Source organism: Perca fluviatilis, chromosome 20, assembly GCF_010015445.1.
Source record: "Perca fluviatilis chromosome 20, GENO_Pfluv_1.0, whole genome shotgun sequence".
Classification (NCBI taxonomy): domain Eukaryota; kingdom Metazoa; phylum Chordata; class Actinopteri; order Perciformes; family Percidae; genus Perca; species Perca fluviatilis.
Genome location: NC_053131.1, coordinates 28303433 through 28323469, shown reverse-complemented (window position 1 = coordinate 28323469; position 20037 = coordinate 28303433).

Genomic DNA, 20037 nt, shown 5'->3' with positions numbered 1-20037 from the left:
TCTAAATCCTGCTTTACTTCCACCATAAAAAGAATAGTGATGCATGGACAATCTTCCCTTTAATGTGTAGTCAGGGATATTCTGTTAATTGACTTATTTATGGCAAAAGCATCAGGGACACTCAGGTATTACATGCTAATGTAAACACATAATCTGGATTAGACAGGATTAGACAAAATTACACCTTCCTTATGACCAAAAGGCAGGTAATCGCTGAGTCTTATCCTCGCCTTAGAAATGGAAATGTTTAAAACCAAACATAACTCCTCAGTATTTTAGGATATATTTGGGACATATCTTGGTATTATGCTAAGTATTATGCCAATATAATATCTTGGTTTGATGCTTCAGACTCATCAAATGTATTCGCTCATCATAATGATCATAAAAAGTACAACAGTACAAGACTCACCTTGGGTGTCTCTGGTTGTCAGATCTGGCTATGTTCTTTTATATTGTGACATGTTATGATCATTTATAACTCCCGAGCCTCAAAATGATGTGTCACACACTTCATTACCATGCAGACGGATGTCTTCTGATACTATTGTGACTCTCTTCAAAGGCAAAACCATTAGAGTTTTTGTTGTAAAGTGGCCCTACACGTTGCTGTCATTCAGACTTCTTGACTTGGATCCACCTGGAAATAGCTGCAGATGACGCTGCGTGATATGCCAAACGCTTGCTTCCGTCTCGGATTGAAGCGGACCACATTAAGGCCAAAAGGCAGCATTAAAATAAGGCCCTGGCTCCAGGTGATAATGAGTATTCAGAGTACATGTCTTTGCTCTTTATTCCCCTTGTTCCACTTGCCCGTATCAAGCAGAATCTTCTTCAAAATGTCTTCCAGTCGAGTGTATGAAAAGGTAAGTGTTGCTGGACTTACCCAGGCTGTCATGCAGTTTTTCTTTCTTTTCAGGAGACGTATCAAAACAATGTGGCATTTCAAAATGCTACCGATTTGACAGGTGCTGTCTCCTGAACATATGCTCTGTCTCAGACTAACAAAGACACTGCCTGCTTATTTTCTTCTGGTTATTTATAGGCAACTCAGGTTGGGTCTTGTGGTGCAGAAAATGCTATCAGACCGAACTGAAACAATAAAGAAACAGAGAAAACACATACATGGTAAAGTAAACCAAAACTGTCTTATTTCATTCTGTGTTGTGACTCAGACTTTCCCGAAAGTAATTTAGCTTTTTGGAAAACTCTATTTTTAAAGCTGAGTAGAAAACCAGCCCAGCCCCAAACAAACAATCAATTAAATGCCTGTGGTGAAGTAGATCCCACTGTGAGGGTTTGGCTACTCCTGAAATATGAGCTTTGGAAAAAAGATGACATATGGCTAACATTTCTTTCATTTATATATATAAATATATATATATATAAATAAATTAGAGATGCAGCAATTACAACTTTCTAGGCCGATTCCGATTTCCGATTTTCTTTGATACCAATTTTAGCTGATTCCGATTTTATTTTTTTCTAACCACTTTACAGCACACACAAATATTTATTTTCTATCTTTTCTTTAATAGAACATTTTGCACAGAACATAGAACATTTTGTGTACAGATAATGGATCACTATAAAATAGAACCATATATATATATATATATATATATATATATATATATATATATATATATATATATATATATATATATATATTACTCCTGGTGTGGGAAATTCACACACATCTAAAGGGCAATGTTAAAACCATTTCCTTCTTTTCACATCCAATATCCAGCTAAAACAAATGTGATTTTGGTTTTTGGTGTCATCCCTCCACGCCCTACTTTCTCCTTGCAGGTGTTGCATATTGCAAACTTGTTATCTTCTGCACACACGCTGAAGAATTTCCAAACAGCTGACATGTTGCAGGTTAATTCACGAGGTTCCCTACATGTGCGAATAATTGCGGACACACGCTCCTTTACACCGCTGAAGGGGTAGCGCGCAACAACGGCGGAAAAGTTGAGAGAAAGGAGAAGAGAGATGTGCTATCGCCCGTCGCGTAGCGGCGGCCCTTGAGAACTGTAACTCGTATAACTTATGTTGTCAGTTAATTGTAGCATTGACAGGCATGAAATCAGCATATGTCAGACTGACCTGCCGGTCGCCGGTCATGGCCGAGCACGAAAACCGGCCAATTCCGGTCACCAGCCGGTCTATCGGTTCATCTCTAATACAAATTAATTATTTGCCTTCATGTTGCAGATCTATATCTTGGAGGGGGTGATGAAACATTTCACACTCATGTTTCCTAGATGCGTTGCAGTACAACAACAAATGTTCATCCAGCCAGCAGCAGCGTTGGGTTGCAGTAGATGCACTCTATAATCCACTGGTAAGAATGAAAATGTCTTCATGTATCTGTAATTACAGCAAATGTGTGTTATGTGATGCTCGTACTCAGGGTTTAAATTGCAATTTGTTGTATGGGAAGGGGAGCGAAGGGCTCTGTGGTTTTAGGGTTGCCATGGGTGCATGTGTGTGCATAGACTACAACATCTGATTGATATCATTTGACAAACCGTAAATAAAATATTACAAGGTGAGAGACAACCCTCTGCTGTGAACACTAAAATGTTAATCAAAGTAATTCTAAGTCACCAAAACCCAGGATATGGACTTTGATCATCAATAACCAGACAATCATTTGGGTGTCCTCGTACAAATACTAAGGCGTCTACATATACAGTACACTGTTTGCATGAAAACACACATTGATAACCTGTGCAATAGAATGCAACAGAGACTCTACTTTCTAATAAGTATGTATACTATAAGGGTTGAGGCTGTATGGAGTCAGCATTCAGGCCATGCTGATGTTCTGCAGTCCGAGAGAGCATCATTAGCTACGGAATTAGAGAATGGTTTGGCAACCTAAAAATCAGGCTTGCCAGCATGCACAACAGAGCTATGAAGGTAACAGGGGCGGAAGATGATGAGCCCATACAGAGTCTGTCCGCACAGGCCGTCATGAAACAAGAAACAAAAATCATTGTTGTTATTGTGATATTTTATGTGAAGCAACAGACTGTAGCACTGTGCCCAAGACACATTTCCCCTTCAGGGACAACAAAGTTGTTATTCTGTTCTAAATTGAATTAAAACAATTTAAAAACACTATATACATATAAATACATAAATGATCACACACCATTTTGCATTGATTCAATCTCTGTAATGAACTCCACGCACGTTTGTCAGGATACAAAGACTACCATGACCTTATGAACTCCTTGTGCTGGAGTTATCTTTTATTTTATTTGAGCAAATTTGACATTTTCTGGTCATGTCAGAGGGGGACTAAATGCTGACTGACAGTCTGTGATTTTCACAGATTAAAAGTAGAGACAGAAATACAGGAGAAGTCATGCATCACTTTGAAATGCCAAAGGCAATTCTTTTCTGGTTAGATATGGACAGCCGGCGAAATCCTTTGCTGTGGACTGGGCTCTGTAGTAAGTGAGGCCTTTATGGGAGAACTGAGGCAAATAATGAAATCTCCCAACCGAAAGAAGCTCACAAGAGTAATAAAATGATTCACTTATTGTCATTGGCACCATTCATTTGGCCCTCATTAAATGCCATAATGCTGTTCATCAATGATTCCCCTCATGTCATGTCAGTTTGCTATCTGGAATAACATGTCAGAGTGGATATTAATATTAATCATATGTGCCTACTGACATGTGAGCAAAGTAACACTTCCCTGCTGTGAGAGCCGTGCGTGACCAACGGAGACAGTCCCTTATGACAGCGACCTCAGCTCTGTGAAGGCCGGGATAAAACATTTATGGGAGCCTGGTGCGGTCACCTTGAGATCACTGCTCTTTGTCTTCCAGCACAAGTGGGACTCCTTGTGGGATTGCATTAACATCACTTTTTCATCACGCAGGTTCACGAACCGCTGTAAGTCTGATTCTGAATTTCTTGAACAACAAGTAGATAATAGACGGAGCTTAAAAACTCCAAAGAAAGAGCAATCTTGTCTTCTGTGTCATGAAATTATATGTTTTGGGCTTTTAGCAGTGTTTCTAAATTAGCTAATGATATACTGTGCCATAAAACAAATCAAACATTAAAATGATTAGAATGATAGAATTGATCCATGGCATTGCAGATAAATAACCTCACGGACAGGTAGCATATCAGTGTTCAACATAGGTAACATATAGGTCCTGTTACGACCATCATTCACTTTAAGGATATAATTGTTTCATTTAGTGTTATGCTAGTGCTTGAAGTACAACAAAAAGTTGTCTACTAATAGTTTTCACATACATTTCAGTCTGTTTCATTGACAAAAATAACACTTGCTGCAGGTTCTTCAACTTTTATTGCACAATAACATTGTATACGAGATTTAAAGAGAAAAATGACAAAAAGATTGTTTTGATTAAAAACAAACAGTAGAACTGCTATACATCTTATTAAATCTCTGACCTGCAGAAGTCATTTTTCAATACGATTTGGGAGGACTAAATGATGGAATGACTACTCCCACCTGGCAACAAACGGTTCCTCTATTAATTCTTACAATAGAGCCTATAAAAGACCAATTTAACTGCCGTTTAGCATTTGTTATTACCAGTTGTTAGTATATTTGAATCCATGTTAAAGATAAATTAACCAATATCCTATACACACGCGCGCACGTGCACAAACACACACACACACATGCGTTGATCTGTTTTTTATTCAAAACCTTTATTCCCAAAAATGTTTTGCTCTTTATATACAGTATGTATGTATTTTTTTATCATATACAGTTATTTTTTATTTTTATTTTTTTAGTTTAATAATTTTATTGTTTGTTTTCAATGATGGCATTATTATGAATGATATGTGAACGCAATGTGGAGGCTTTGAATAAGTCCAGGGTTTTTGCCTTTCCCCACTGTATTATTTAAATTAATATTTTTATTATTTTTTGTATTTTTGAGATTTTAGTGAATAGGTTACTGGCATTTGGGCCTTTGGGGGGGATGAAAAGAAGTAAGGAAAAGAAGGGGAAAGATGGGGCGAAGGGCTGCAGGTTGGAATTCGATATGAACCACGACATGGGGCAAACACTGAGCGACTGTACATGGGGGCCACGCCCCCGGGGGCCAGGGGCCCGGCCCGGTTGGTGCGCTCGATATGACTAACTTGGGCACTAACTGTATATAAATTAATTTTTTTTTTTATTAAAAAAAAATTATACCCTGACCTGACAGTCGATTACTGCGCTCTGGTACCTAAATTTTGTGTTTGTTATATAAGTCATTCTGTTCATTTTCAATTGTGCAAATAAACCTATATACCTGGAACTCTTTCTGGCGCACAAAGCACAGCACTGTATGTGTTTTGTTATATAAGTCATTCTGTTAAATTTTCATTGTGCAAATAAACCTATATACCCCTACTAAAACTATTGCACTCAAAACTTTTCACTTTAATAACATCTTTAAATATTTTTCACTGCTGCAGACAAGTTAACTTCCGAACAAAGGCATACAGTACTTTTTTCTAGTTTTGCAGCTTTTCTTACGGCATCTTCTCAACCTTCGTCTCTTCAACCCACCTGACCCTTTTCCCGAAGATTTGCGATACTTTTCCAAGAGAATTTTATATCAGGAAACCGAATATATAAAGGCGAAAATGTAAAAACTAACAAAATAACGCTTACGACAAAATATCGTGTAAAAAAGCATCAACAATAAAAAGGATGAAAAAAAATGTCAAAAATAAGCACCCAAAACATTGAAAAAGTGATAAAAACATTGGGAAAAAGCAGGAAAAATGTCAGAAAAAGGGATTAAACCGTTGAAAAAAGTGACCAAAACAATGGGAAAAAAAACACTACAATGTAAAATACAAAACTCTGAAAAAAGTGACTGAAACATTGAGATAGTGACAACAAAAGTGTTTTTTTCATGGTTGATGGGAAGACAACACAAGGGTTAAACAAAAAGAAATATTGTATCACTACATCTTATCCCTGTCAGTAATTTGCTAACAGAACAACCACCCTTGGACCAAAACAAACTGCACCAAATGGTTTATCCTGCTGCGTAAGGCAGCGGATATCAATTTAATATCAAGGCCACTTTGACTCCTACAAAGTGATTAAATGGTTTGAGTGCTTATTAAAAATCTGAACCGATTTAATCAGTATCAAACAGGTATTAACCTTTTTTCATTTCCCTATTCTGTGCTTTGTCTGCATGTATTTATAATATTATTATGCAGCAGTGGAAAATATACTCAAACTTTTTTCACCAGTAAAAGCAGCAAAGCCAGTGAAGTAAAGGTTAAATGTGTCCAAGCAAATGTACTCATGTGTCAAAAGATAACAGTCGTTAAGAATGGTCATGTTCAGATAGTTTTTTTTAAAGACACAATAGCTCCATATAAGGTTATATCTATCTATACTATATGTGCTGCAACATATAGTATAATGAGTTGGGTAAAACATGAAATACTTCTCACTGAAAGTTAAAATTGATACAAATTGAATCCTCAGTGTCAGAAACTGGACTGACTGGATTTTGGGAAATACTATTACTTGTGACTTGCGAGTTAAATGAGAAGATCTATACCACATATCTGTCTATTTAAGGCTAACCGCTGGTTGCCTAGCAACGTCACAGTCACAACTAAATTTATGGGAGGTGGTGCTCCCGGCCAAGAAAAATTTCAGTACATACACATACCATAAAACAGCAGTTTACTACTGCAGCCTAGCAAAAAGCCAGGCTAAAGTAGCTGTTTCCAAGTTAATCTTACCGGCTGCTGGCTTTAGAACCCAGTCCACCCTGATGCACAAATAATCACAAAAATATTAAACTACCTTGCAAATATTATTGTGTGACAGCACCTTAATCAGCATGGCTGTTTGTTCACCAAATTATATCTACAGTACACCCATGTATGTGCGTGCGTGACACACACACACACACACACACACACCATAACAAATTTTTAAAGCTGAGTAATAATATCTACACTTTAAATAGGCTTAGTAGAAACTACAGCTGCAAGCACACAACATTCAACCTTGCCCATACAGCAAAATGGCCAAATCTTTTAAAGTATGAGTTTTGCAACCTCAATAAACACAATAGATAGGGACTCCTTTATTACCCCATCTCTCAGAAAGTAACACAAAATGTGCATTTTGTAATTCTTTTAAATATATATGATTCAGTGCGGGTCCTCCAGTACCTATTATAAATATAAGTACAATATAACTCTTATCAGTAATTTTTACTGGTATCAATGAGTGCTGACACTTTAAACTGACAATGTTTTCAAGACATCAAGTGTGGGCATGTAATAGTTTTGAGTGTTTATGTCAGAATGTGACTTTAGCTTTTCATTTTGATCTCAACATTGCATTTTTTGGTTAATTGCCCAGTTTGAGTTCAGTGTGTGTATTTTGCATGTGTACGTGTATTTTTGTTTTTTTTAACAGTTATTATTTGCACGGTTTTGTGGATTTGCTGTGTTTTGTCAATTGTTTGTTGGACTGGGAATCAAGGAGATAAGAAGCAGCTGTGATTTCCTGGACCACACCCCCTCCCCAGCTCAGGTTTGGCCACAGGATAGTATGATGTGCTTGTTAACGATTGATGTGAGACGGGTGTGGAGGAGGAGGACAAAGGAAAAGAATCACGGTTGTGTGACCGGCTGGAGCAGAGTTTTGTTTTTAGTACTTTTTATGCTGTGCAGAAGTAACCTGGTTTATTTTAAATAAATGATTCAAGAATCATCCTTAAATTTTTTTAACAGCGGAAACACTTTTTTGCTGGTAAAACAGGACCTCACACTACCATGGGAAATTTACATTTAGAAGACAATGTGCGCTGAAGGTTCTTGTGACTACAGGCTCTTTTCTGTGTCGGCTCCTCATTACAACAGCTCCACTTTTACTGTCCGGAAGTGAAATGTTACAAATTTCTAAATGTGATTATACACAAAAACAAGTGAGCTGCTTTCATCAAGCCTTAGGTGATCCCCTCTGCAAAAGTGCCTTGAAAAACTGATGTTTTCAGTTACTCTGATTAAAAGTCAGGGTGAGGATGGCTGGAGCTATGCTGGAAAATGTGTGTGAGGCCACCATACTAATAAGAGTGGTGGTTGAAAAGTGTCCCAACCCAACAAGTGCAACAAAGCTAAAAGGAGATGTCAAACAGTCTGTACAGGCCCATAGAAGTCTAATCAAAGTGAAAACTCTCTGAATGGACTATGGCTGTATTGAGTCTTTAAGACTTTTTGCTATTTTGGCATATAAAAGCTCATCATTTGGTGAAATTGGAGGAATTGCAAAGAAAAACTCCTACATACTGTCTAACTTGCAAAAAATATAAAGTTGTAATAATAGGCAATGTTTTGGTACTGGAAAAACCCTCACACCCTCCCCCGCCGGTCTAGGTGAACTCTGTAACTCCTCCTTTCCCAAATATAAGCTTTCTATGAAGAGAAGCAGCGATAGGGAGGGGGCGCGGCATGACTGTGGCTACAAACCCGTCCCCCGCCCAAGGGGCTAAGCTTCGCTTCAGAACTCGAGCCATCATGGCGCCATTTTGTTGCTAACTGGCCATCACCTCCTGTTAGCATTCCGCTTACCGCCATTTTTTTTTTACGTCACTTGACTGAGAATAACTTTACATCCGAAGCGTTTAAAGACTCGATTTGTCCATTGTTTAGTTCGAAAGAAACACAACAACGTATAAAAGGCTCCATTACCTTGTACCTCACGTTATGGCTCCGTAGCAGACGCTTTTGTAAAAATAGGCTAACGATTGTGTCATAACCAAGTGACTTACTGTCGCACAGTAGAGGAATTACCGTATAGTACAGGAGAAGCTCGCAGGCAGTTTCGACTTACGTTAGCTGTTTAGGTTTAATTACTAATGTTAACTAGCATGTTAGTTAGCAATAATTAGCCTGTGCTTATGTTATCTCCTTACATATACCTACACTCTCCGTCTCTGTAAGATTGGGAATGATTGAGATTTCTCTTGGCACAGCTACCAGAACACTTACAACTTTCAGACATGTTGCTCACGTCACATTTACGCTGTCTCCTGTCAGTTGGAGGCTGCGCAGTAAAGCTGGCCATCACCGGAAAAGTGCTTCTAATAGCCTTCAATGGTCTCCGTCCAGAGCAACGGGGTCTATTGGTCCATTAATATATATGTCAATGCCCCCGCCGGTCTAGGCGAACACTGCAACTCCTCACTCCCTAACTCTAAGCTTAGTCAAAGAGGAGAGTTTTAAATTTTTTCTTAAATGTGGTGTCTACCCCCCCCCGACAGGGGCCCCGCCAGGAATATTGGGCCCCCAAAATATATTCGAAACCACACCTCAGAAATTAAGTCAGGAAAAGCGACCCATTTAGCACCACTGTATGGGATGAGTCTGGTGAGAGACCAGTTAACCAAGTAGGGGGATCTTACCCTTATGTCAGAGGCACGTGTGTGGGGGGTTGAATGTTGCTATAAATGACTAATTCATTTTGTTAGAACATTGGTTCACAGCTGAGAAACTCATACTTAATGCATACTGTGGCACAGACTCCCGGAGCACGAGAACCCACAATCTCCTGTCAGTGCCAGTGTGCCAAAGTTCCAAGAGGACTGCATATGTTGTTTTAAAGTTATGCAATGATTAGAATTATTTTACTTACTTATTTTCCACTTCTGGTGTCAAGTTTGTGACTGGCAGAATATCAGAAATCCAACATATGAACTCATCACTGTGTTTCCATTGTGACTTTGGCTTTTACATCAGTGTTAATTAAACTGTAATATTGAAACTACGTAGATTATGAAACAATTGCAAGGCAAATTGTAAGAAGCATGAGGGAAAGACAACCCAAGGACCCTCCGTCTCGGTAATCAGTGTTATTCCCGCTGAATCCACACAGCAGAATTTCATCTACAAGAGTAAAATTCATCCATAATTCATTATGAGTTTCACTCTGATGCCACATAATCAGTTTTTCAGACATATTTCATTGGAGTAATCAAACATTCAGACGGTTGGCAACACACTGCACACTCACAGAAGGACACAAATCACTAAACGTGTATCTGTTTGGTTGTGTGCATGATACACATAGCCTTTCAGGATGCATGTGCTCACAGTGTGCATGCGCATGCTGGAGCACCTACTGTAAGTGTGCAAAACTGTAATTACTTTATGGGATTGTGCTCACAGGCTGTGAAAGCCAATATATAAGACTGGGTAGTTTGCTTGTCAAACACAACAAGGACGGGCTGCTGCTGGCAACAACAAGACAGTATTCATTGGTTATTATGTTCTTATTATCACTATATTTAAATAATGAAAAGTGACACCATATACATTTTAGATTGACATAATACCAATAAGTTACAGTTTACAATGATATCAGTATGTTGGTCTTCAGAGGACTCTACTGAAACCCGTGAGCATCAAATTCACCTGCATGTTAGCACCAGGTCCTGATCACATATAGGTGATATCACTGTGTATAGAGTTATATCAGCATGCAGAATTTAATTGTGTGCTTAACACTCTGCTTGGCTGCTGGAGCTGCATTTGGTCAGACATATTGGAAAGGTCATTTGTAATATATATATATATATATATATATATATATCTTACAGTAGCCCCAATGGCCATTCTTAAACAGTCAGTTCCCCCAAATGACTTTAGTTGCGGAGTCTCACATTGCCAGACCTACCTCCACAGCGCTGCGGAAGAGGGTCTGGCTAGTCCAAACAGCATTCCGGGATGGGAGAAAAACGTGCTCTGGTTATTTGACATTTCTTTCAACCAATCACAATCGTCTAAGCGCCGGACGGAGCAACGGTGTCGCTGCAAAATAGCCTCGGGAAGGAACTTGTTTTGGGGGAACGTGTACGTTCAAAAGTTGTTTTAGTCGCGCAACAAAAAACCCAAGATTGGACAGATAGTCTAGCTATCTGTCTGGATTTACCGCACAGAGATCTGAGGAGCAGTTAACCATAGTCCTCATGAATCGACTGGAGTTTAAAATGCCAACACAAAGAAAGCGTAAAGTAACAGTTATCCGGCCTAAATGCGGGACATCCAGCAGAATTTCTGGCGGCACCTGAACAATCCCGGAAATGAAACGTCGTCGATATAGACTAATTGAGGAGTGATGTAAGATGTGTTGCTGTTCAATTTTTCAAGTGTAATCTTTTGATGTGAGCACCACACATGTAACTCCATTCCCCACCATTGTATTGAGGTGGTGGCAGATATCTCAAGGGACTTATATCTCAAAACCTGGGGAAATAGAATGCAAGCGTTAAAAGCGTTTATATTATGTGTTGAAGCATCACTGTAGGAAGCTGTATAAAATGACTTGGTGAACAATATAAGAAAAAATAATGCCTTCCTGGAAAATGGCACTTCCAACCGAAACATTACTTCTTGACGCTCAATCACACCAACCTGCCTTAGTCTGGGTCTTTTCTCTTACACATTGTAATAGCTCCCCCCTGAAGCACCTTTTTAAATTTGAAAGTGGACTACAATTTGAAAATTACGTCCATTAAAAGTGCCACTCAACAATGGCTGTGTCATAAAATGTTACATGAACGCTGTACGGAAGCTGAAACATAGATTGCTCATAATGTGCAAGTGCAAGAACCGTATTTTCTTGGCTGAATTGGAGCCAGTATCAGTGCACATACTGCCCAGAAAACCACAGCTCACTTATCAGAAAAGTGGGAAAATGTACTGAGATGCTAATGCTCTTTAAAGTGCTGAATTGTGGTGAGTGGAAATCAATAAGAGCACCTATAAGCGCTACAGGTCAGTCCAAACCAATTTAACTTGCTCCATCTTGCTAAGGTTACATTTAGAATCATACTCACTCTGTGCTCCACAGGTGACATTTCAAAGTTAAATGACATCACTGTTAACAGCTATGATTAAGGTATGACATGTAGCCAACAGCAAATCAAAACATCTCATCTCTGGTTCAGCTCCACACAGTTGGCTACCTCAGTGTGTTTTATTTATGTGTATTTCCTTTGTTTATTTTGGTCTAGGGGTATAGTAATATGGAAAGCAGTTTTCCCGTCTCTTAGCTAAATAGCAATGTTTATTTATAGATTTCACACGAACTGAATAGATTTCCCATATGCAATTATCTCAGCCTCCACTGGACTATTGTAAAAGACTAAATGATTTATAAATTGTGTTCTATCGACAAGGGAGCATTTATCATGTTAAAAAGATTCCTCCCCGCCACGCTTTCCCATTATAATGGATATTTTGAGTTGAGGCGGTCTTTTACAATGATGTCTCCTTCACTTCCCATCTCATCAGCCAGAACTTTATGATGTTTCTCATGAGCGCGCAACGAGATTGCTTGTGAATGTGGCCGTTTCATGAAAAGTCGGTTTGCCTTCATCCCTGAGCGTCTGTGAGCAGATGTCCGGCTGCATTTCCATTATGAACCTCGGTGGGCATCTGACACTTTCTTTGTTAAAGTCTTTTTCTCCTAAACCCTGTTTTCTTTTTTTTTTAAAGGACTCCTCACTGAAAAGTGAAGGTTATTCACTTTTTTATGGAGCAGTTACTCACAGAGTCAATGATTCAGCAAAAAGTGTGAAATAAAATGATAATAACTTACAACACCTTCCAGCTCTGGACAAAATACTTCCCCCAGTGCCATAATATTAAAGGTTAACTTTGATCATGTCATCTTCAGACTTCCCACCAGAACAGCTGCTGCCCTGAATCCCACCACACCCTCTGTTTTATGAAGATGTCAACAGCCATATAAGTAATCATTTACTACTGGGTGTCTGGACACCTTCTTGCTGGAAGACAAGGGATTCAGAAATGGAGTCATTAGAAGATAAAGAGCTTACCTTTCCCGGGGTGACAGGATAGCCTTTGAGGGGACAGTCCCATCCGTCATTGTTCACGTTCAAAATATTGTAACCTTAAACAGGTGTCATGGACAGAAATAGTAGCAGCCTGCTGTATATCTGCAGAGGCTATGCTTACACTGACTATCTGCATAGCATGCTTTTATCAATATAAAAGTACCGTTAATATTAAACGGTACGCAAAGCTTTGAAAGGAAAGTCTTAAGTACATGTCACCATTAAGAAACTTAAAAGACCTGCAACTTAAACAGAAACTTGCTTATTAAGACACTCTGACTTGACTTGGACATATCTTAAATGACTTGAGACCTGATTATTATCTTGGATACCTTGAGACTTGAATTGGACTTATTTTGGATCCCTTAAAACTTGACTTAGCCTTACTTAGCCTTAGAAAATCAAATATCACGATATTTTTGACCAAATACCTCGATATCAATACGGCAGCGACATTGTGTTGACTATTGGTGCTTTCACAAAATATTTAAACAATGACATTTTTGATAAATAATCATCAGTAATGTGGATATAATGACTAAGTGGGTAAAGGCAAATAATAGAACAGCTAGAACAGTCTGCTAAGTTCAGAAAATGACATCACTTTACTGTAATGCAGCCTTTAAAACCAGGAAAAGACAACACTTACCATATTGCGATATCCAAAATCTAAGACGATATCTAGTCTCATATCACGATATCGATATGATATCGATATATTGCCCAGCCCTACTTGGATACCTTGAGACATGACTTGGACATATCTCAAACAACTTTAGAGTTGGATTTGGACTTCTCTTGGATACCTTGAGACCTTACTTGGTCTCATTTGTAATGACTCAACACTTGGCCTAAATAAATCATGAATTACTTTAGGCTTGATTTAGATTTATCTCAAATCATTTTAAACTTGGACTTATCTCGAATGACTTGAGGCTTGACTTGGACCTGCCTCAAAAAACATAAAAAATCACTACTCTACAACCGCACCACCACCACAACTCTCCATTAAAATCCATAACCATAACCATAATCTATTTAGATGAATGATTTCCCATAGAGTGTCAGTGTAGTTTGGTTCAAAGAAGAGTGGTACTGTCAGTCCAGGGACTGATGCTGACAGAAGCAGCAGTCAAACATCAGGAATAAGTCAATCTCAACAACTGCATGAGATCCAGATACTCCTCTTAATATTCTCCACCATTTTACCTAAATGTCGGATTCAGTATTCAACTAAAGTATTACGAGTCAATTGAGGATGCTCAAACTGTCAATGTACGGCTTGATATCTCAATTACTTCATTGCATTAGTGCCAGCATTCCCTCTGAACTATAACTGACTGCAAAACCTCATTCATATGCTGAAGAACACTCTGTACCATTCATAATTCATTCAAACACGATGTGCTTGCAGTTTCTTTTGCGTTCTTTTTGTTTATCCTTTACATTTCTTTTACAGACAGGAACCATTTAGGATCACAATGGATTTGTATTGAAAAGAAAATATATTGATACAACAAAGACACTAGTTACAGCTGTAACTAGTTAAACCTTTCAGATTTACACATTTTCAATCCATGTACTGAAGATTCAGAAGATACTGTAAATGCATTTTGCCTACATGTAACATGTCCACTCCAATAAATCTTTATTCGATGCCATAGTGGACTTGCTCTATATAGATAGAGGAAAAATGTTCTGTTTCTTCTTAACAACTGCAGTAAGTGACCTGCTTGTGAACTATACTGTACCAAAGACATAATAGTGAGGATGCTCTTGCTGCATCTCTAATGGCTCATGTTTATCTGATGAAGCTATAGCATACTCTCAGTCAGGAATACAATACTTTAGCATGCTTAGGCCTGTCATTTCATTTCTCATGTGTCTGCATTCAATCCTCTCACACACGCTCATTGTTCCTTGCTGTCTTGTGCGGGGCTGTCAATTATGTCATCAGCTGTTCTCATAAATGCTGGTCACATCATCTGATCTCATCTGTCCAATAGCCCAGTGACAACCTACGTTGTTAGCCTATTATCCAGCTGCTGCCTCTCTTTGAATATGATTCGCTCTCTCTGCCTTTAGTACATTCATGCTGCTGTTATGCTTACACTGCCCACTGTCACTTACACTGTCCAGCCACCTCTTTCTAACATAACATAACATAACATAATATAATATAACATAACACAACACACACTGCATAGTTTTGCTCAAACTGAAGTAAGATTCTTAATATTTTTGTGGTCCACCCCCTCCATTGAACACCTTGCAGCTGTCTTGGATCTTTGCTCAGTTGTCGTAAGTCCTAACAAATATTGCATTGGAGTAAATGTTGCATGAATCCAATATAAGTGTTCAGATAGTGTCAGATTTACAACAAGTCCTCTGAACCATACGACCACATAGGTTTGTTCTTAAAGCGCCCATATTATGCTCATTTTCAGGTTCATAACTGTATTTTAAGGTTTTACCAGAATAGGTTTACATGGTTTAATTTTTAAAAAACACCATATTGTTGTTGTACTGCACAGCTCTCTCTCACTGCTGCAGATCCTCTTTTCACCTGGTTTCTGTTTTAGCTACAGAGTGAGACCTCTTTTCATCTTCTTCTTCTGTACTATCTTTGATTGCACTCGCACATGCGCAGTAGCTCAGATGTAGATCATGTCAGCTAGCTAACTCTAGAGACAGTAAAAGAAAGCCTGTTTCTCCAACTTTGGTCAGTTACAAGGCAGGATTAGCTGGGAGACTTCTAAATGAGGGCGCACATGTAAGTAGTTCTTTTGTAGATTATGGTGAACTTGTGTGTGTTGTAGCAGTGCTTTGCTATTGAGAACGACGTAGCATGCTAGCGTTAGCGTTAGCCGGCTAACGCGAGCACTTTAACCTTCATACAATTCATAGGCGTGTTTAATAAATTAGCACCCCTAGTGGTGGCAGGAAATAATACCCACAGGAGCTTTTTCTGTCTTTGTACATGAACACAATTGTTGTGGTTTTAACCATATCTTTAATGTAGTGAAACGGTTAGGTTTGGTTAGGTTAAAAAAAGTATTGTGGCAGTACATTTGTCACGTTACTTCACTTTTGTGTGTACATACTTGACGGATTTATGCATGTGATAGAGAACATGATGTAGTTCCGTTAGCTCAGTAAAGTTTAAATCGCAGTTTACTTTTAGTTCCAAACGGGACACGAACACGAGTCTCCTGGGTGAAAGTTCTGTGTTTGTATGATCCATTGTCCACCCTTAACAGACGTTTTTGGGTATTAATAACACATTACAGGACTGTCTGCTTTTCTCCCATCATAATTACTTCAGCCACTATTTATGGGTCGTAATTGCTGCTTGTAAAAAACAACCTATGGGGTCGTTTTTCTGGGGTGGACAGTCTCCAGATTTAAAACCACAAAAAGTGGCCAGAATTGAAATTGACAATGTCAAATTTAGTGTGATTTAATTTGTTCACTATGTCATCACAAAAAACCCCAGATCTGAAGCACACATGAAAGACAAAAATCCTCTACTGTGTGAATGAAGCCAAAGAGAGAGACTGGCACTTTGTCTTCCAGCATGATGCATTAAAAACTATATAAACTATGACTTTCATTGACCACTACTGGTGACCAGCGAGTTGCGACACCATCAGCATGTCCGTGGCACAGCTTACACTAGCCCCACATTGACACACTCGATAAAGTGACAATGGAGAGGCTTATTATAGCAGAGGGCCAGATGGTGTATAGGCTGCAACGAGCTTTAGAAGGCAGACATTTTATCCCCTGACTCAGTCATTGGTGAACTCCCACAGATGTGTTATGCTTTCATTTCAAGGTTAAGAAAAGGGAACATGATCCCTAATATAAGCTGAATAGGAGCGTCCAAAAGTCTAATGACGTTCCTTGTCCTTAGAGGCGTCTTCATAGAAAAATCACACAGTTGACACATTCCCGCAAGCTTTAAGCTTGAAGCTCAAGCCAATTAGTGCTGTCTCTGAACAGAACCTGTTAAAAGGTTTACCCAAAAATAACTTCATCATCAAAGAGCCAGCACATGATAGGCTCTTCAAGTGATAACTATGCAGCTGTGCACAGGGCAAGCATATTTAGAGATCAATATAGAATCTGTTAATTGTCACACTTCGGATCCAGCTATATAGTAGGAAATTCCTGCAGCAATTCCAGTGTATTACATTGTATTTACATAAGAAACTATATCATTCACACATCAGCAGGTACCTTGAGGTTTGTGATTGTGAATGGTGGCCTCTGGATCCACATTTTTCTAATTCAAATTCTAACTCAGATGAGCCGCTGTTAAATAACTAAACATGACCAATTTTCTAATCAAGAAAAAGCCAGTCCTTCTATTCTTGTTTTGAACCAGAAGCAAAATGTCTCATATACATAACCCTAAGGCACTGCTTCTTTATATAAAAAAAATGTCTTTATAAAACCAAAGTCTTATTGTTGCCTTCAATTAAATCAGTCATAACAGCTTCTTGATACAGATTTATTCCATTGCAAGAGTCCACACAGCAAACAAAACAAGATTTTTAGACGGGTTTAATATTCAAATTATTGGGAGAGAAAATGAAGGTAGAAAACCTGAAAATGTCAACTAATTTTCTGCTTTAACTTTTACCTACCGTACTTATCATAAACATAATTTAACATAATAGACAGCTGGGCTGAGTTTCCATTTAACTGTTAAATACCAAAATAACCAAAACAAGACTCAGGAGCATGACAGGTGAATATCTCTGTCATTTGGGATCATGATAATAATAATAATAATAATAATAATAATAATACATTTTATTGAAAGGCAACTTTCTCTGCACTCAAGGACACCATACAGGGATACATATATATATATATATACATTTAAAAGCAGCAAAAAATATAAATAAAAATAAAGAATAAAACAACAATAGAAGCAACAGAAAGAGGCAGAGCAATTGACATCAAGTGGAATAGGCAGTTTTAAACAGATGTGTTTTGAGTTGCAATTTGAAATGGGGGAATGAATCGATGTTTCTGAGTTGGGGTGGTAATGAATTCCAGAGACGGGGAGCAGAGCGGCTTAATGCTCTGCTCCCCATGGTGGTAAGACGGGCGGAGCAGACAGACAGGTGTATGGAGAAGGAGGATCTGAGGGAGTGGGAGGGAGTGGGAACCTGGAGGAGATCAGACAAATACGGGCGGGGGCGAGGTTGTGGATGGCCTTGAATGTAAAGAGGACTTTGAATTGGATATGTAACTGGAGCGGGAGCAAGTGGAGCTGCTGGAGGACAGGAGTGATGTGGTGGATGGAGGGGGTTCGAGTTATGATGCGGGCAGCTGAATTCTGGACCAGTTGAAGTTTATGGAGGGATTTGTGAGGGAGGCCGAAGAGGAGAGAGTTGCAGTAATCCACCATGAATTACCATCATGGCAAAAAGATTCTGTTAAAACATCGCGATGACCAGGTTTTATACTGAAGCACACACTATGGGGGATATTTACAGAGCCGGACACCGCTTACCACCAGAGGTGCGGAAATTGTGCGAAAACGAAACTAAGTGTTGTGACTTCTCCTTGCAGGGCTCCACACTAACTTTTTGCCTTGGTTGCACTGGTGCGCCTAACTTTTTTTATTTAGGTGCACCAGCACAAAATTTAGGTGCACCCACATTTTTCCTCGCATCGCCGTAACACTGAATGGCGATACACGAAATATAGCTCTGTATTTTTTTACAAAGTGGGCTAAATGTTCAGTTTTAAGTCAAAGCCAAATTTCAGAAGCTCTTTCATTAAAACAGATTGTGACTCAAATAAAATGCAAAGACAGGGTTTCCTTTACCAGTTTGAAAATATACAGCTGCAACACATGTAAATGAAAGCTATCTAAAATAAATAGCCTAGGATATATTATATAAAAAATATTTATATATATCTGAGAAAGCTCCTTCATAAGCTTTCAAAAACAATAACAGACTGATTAAAAGAGAAAGAGGACGCCCGGATAGCTCAGTTGGTAAATATAGAGGTTTGACTCCGCCCTGCGGCCCTTTCCTACATGTCATCCCCCCCTCTCTCTCCCCTTTCATGTCTTCAGCTTTCCTATCAAAATAAAGGCTGAAATCTTTAGAAAAAAAAAAAAAAGAACGAGCGAAAGACCGAGGGAGTGCGATGGACTGAAGCGTATGCTAGGCTACTCAGAGAGTGACGGCTGACTCATTAGCGGCGTTACATCCGTCTTGTGTAGGCTATGAAATGTCTGTATCGTCACTGCGCTGCATTTTTATGAACTATGATCCAGAAGGCTCCGTCTTACACGCTATTACTCAACCAACTGAAGTTAGTTGCATTTAATAACTCCTAATGTGTTTTTCGCCGTGGCGGCCGCAGTAATAGAGAGTTACCAGCGGTAACACTGCCAATACAGGTTTCCCTCTCATACTTAACAATATACAGCTGGGTTATAACAATTAAAACTGTAGACGAATGTCGGGAGTTTGGACCAGCGGCGCTGTGTCTCTCCATGTTGCAGGTGAGCCGGCCGGTGTGTGAGTGAATGGGGGGGGGGGGCTGCGCGGAGGAGAGATCCAAACACAGGCACAGCTTTACAGAAGGAGTGGGTCATGTAACGCAACATTAAACCATATCGCTGTAAACATTGCTTCGTTAGTGGAGAGGCAGCGGATGCGAGGACGTTAGGTGCACCGGTGTGACCTAGGAAAAATCTTAGTCGCACCCTTACAAATTTTGGTCGCATTTGCGACCAAATTGGTCGCACTCTCGAGCCCTGCCTTGTTCTGTGGCTTTGACTGTACATTGCTTTAATAACACTTTGGACAAAAGCATCACACAATAGGTTGGGACTAGGCAGAAGACTGTGGTCACATGTCTGACATCTGGCATGACATCATGCTCGCTAAGTGCTAACGTAATAGAGAGGGCGAATCAATCTAAACATGCAGAATCATGCAAATTATTTGTCACATTTCTAGGACCTTTACTCAAAATTCAACACAATCTCACGAACGGGTCCGTATGATATCGTACGAAAATGTTAGCACACCAAAACGGATCATATCCTACGAAATAAGGAGGCCGCCGGCTGGTCATGTGACGCCAG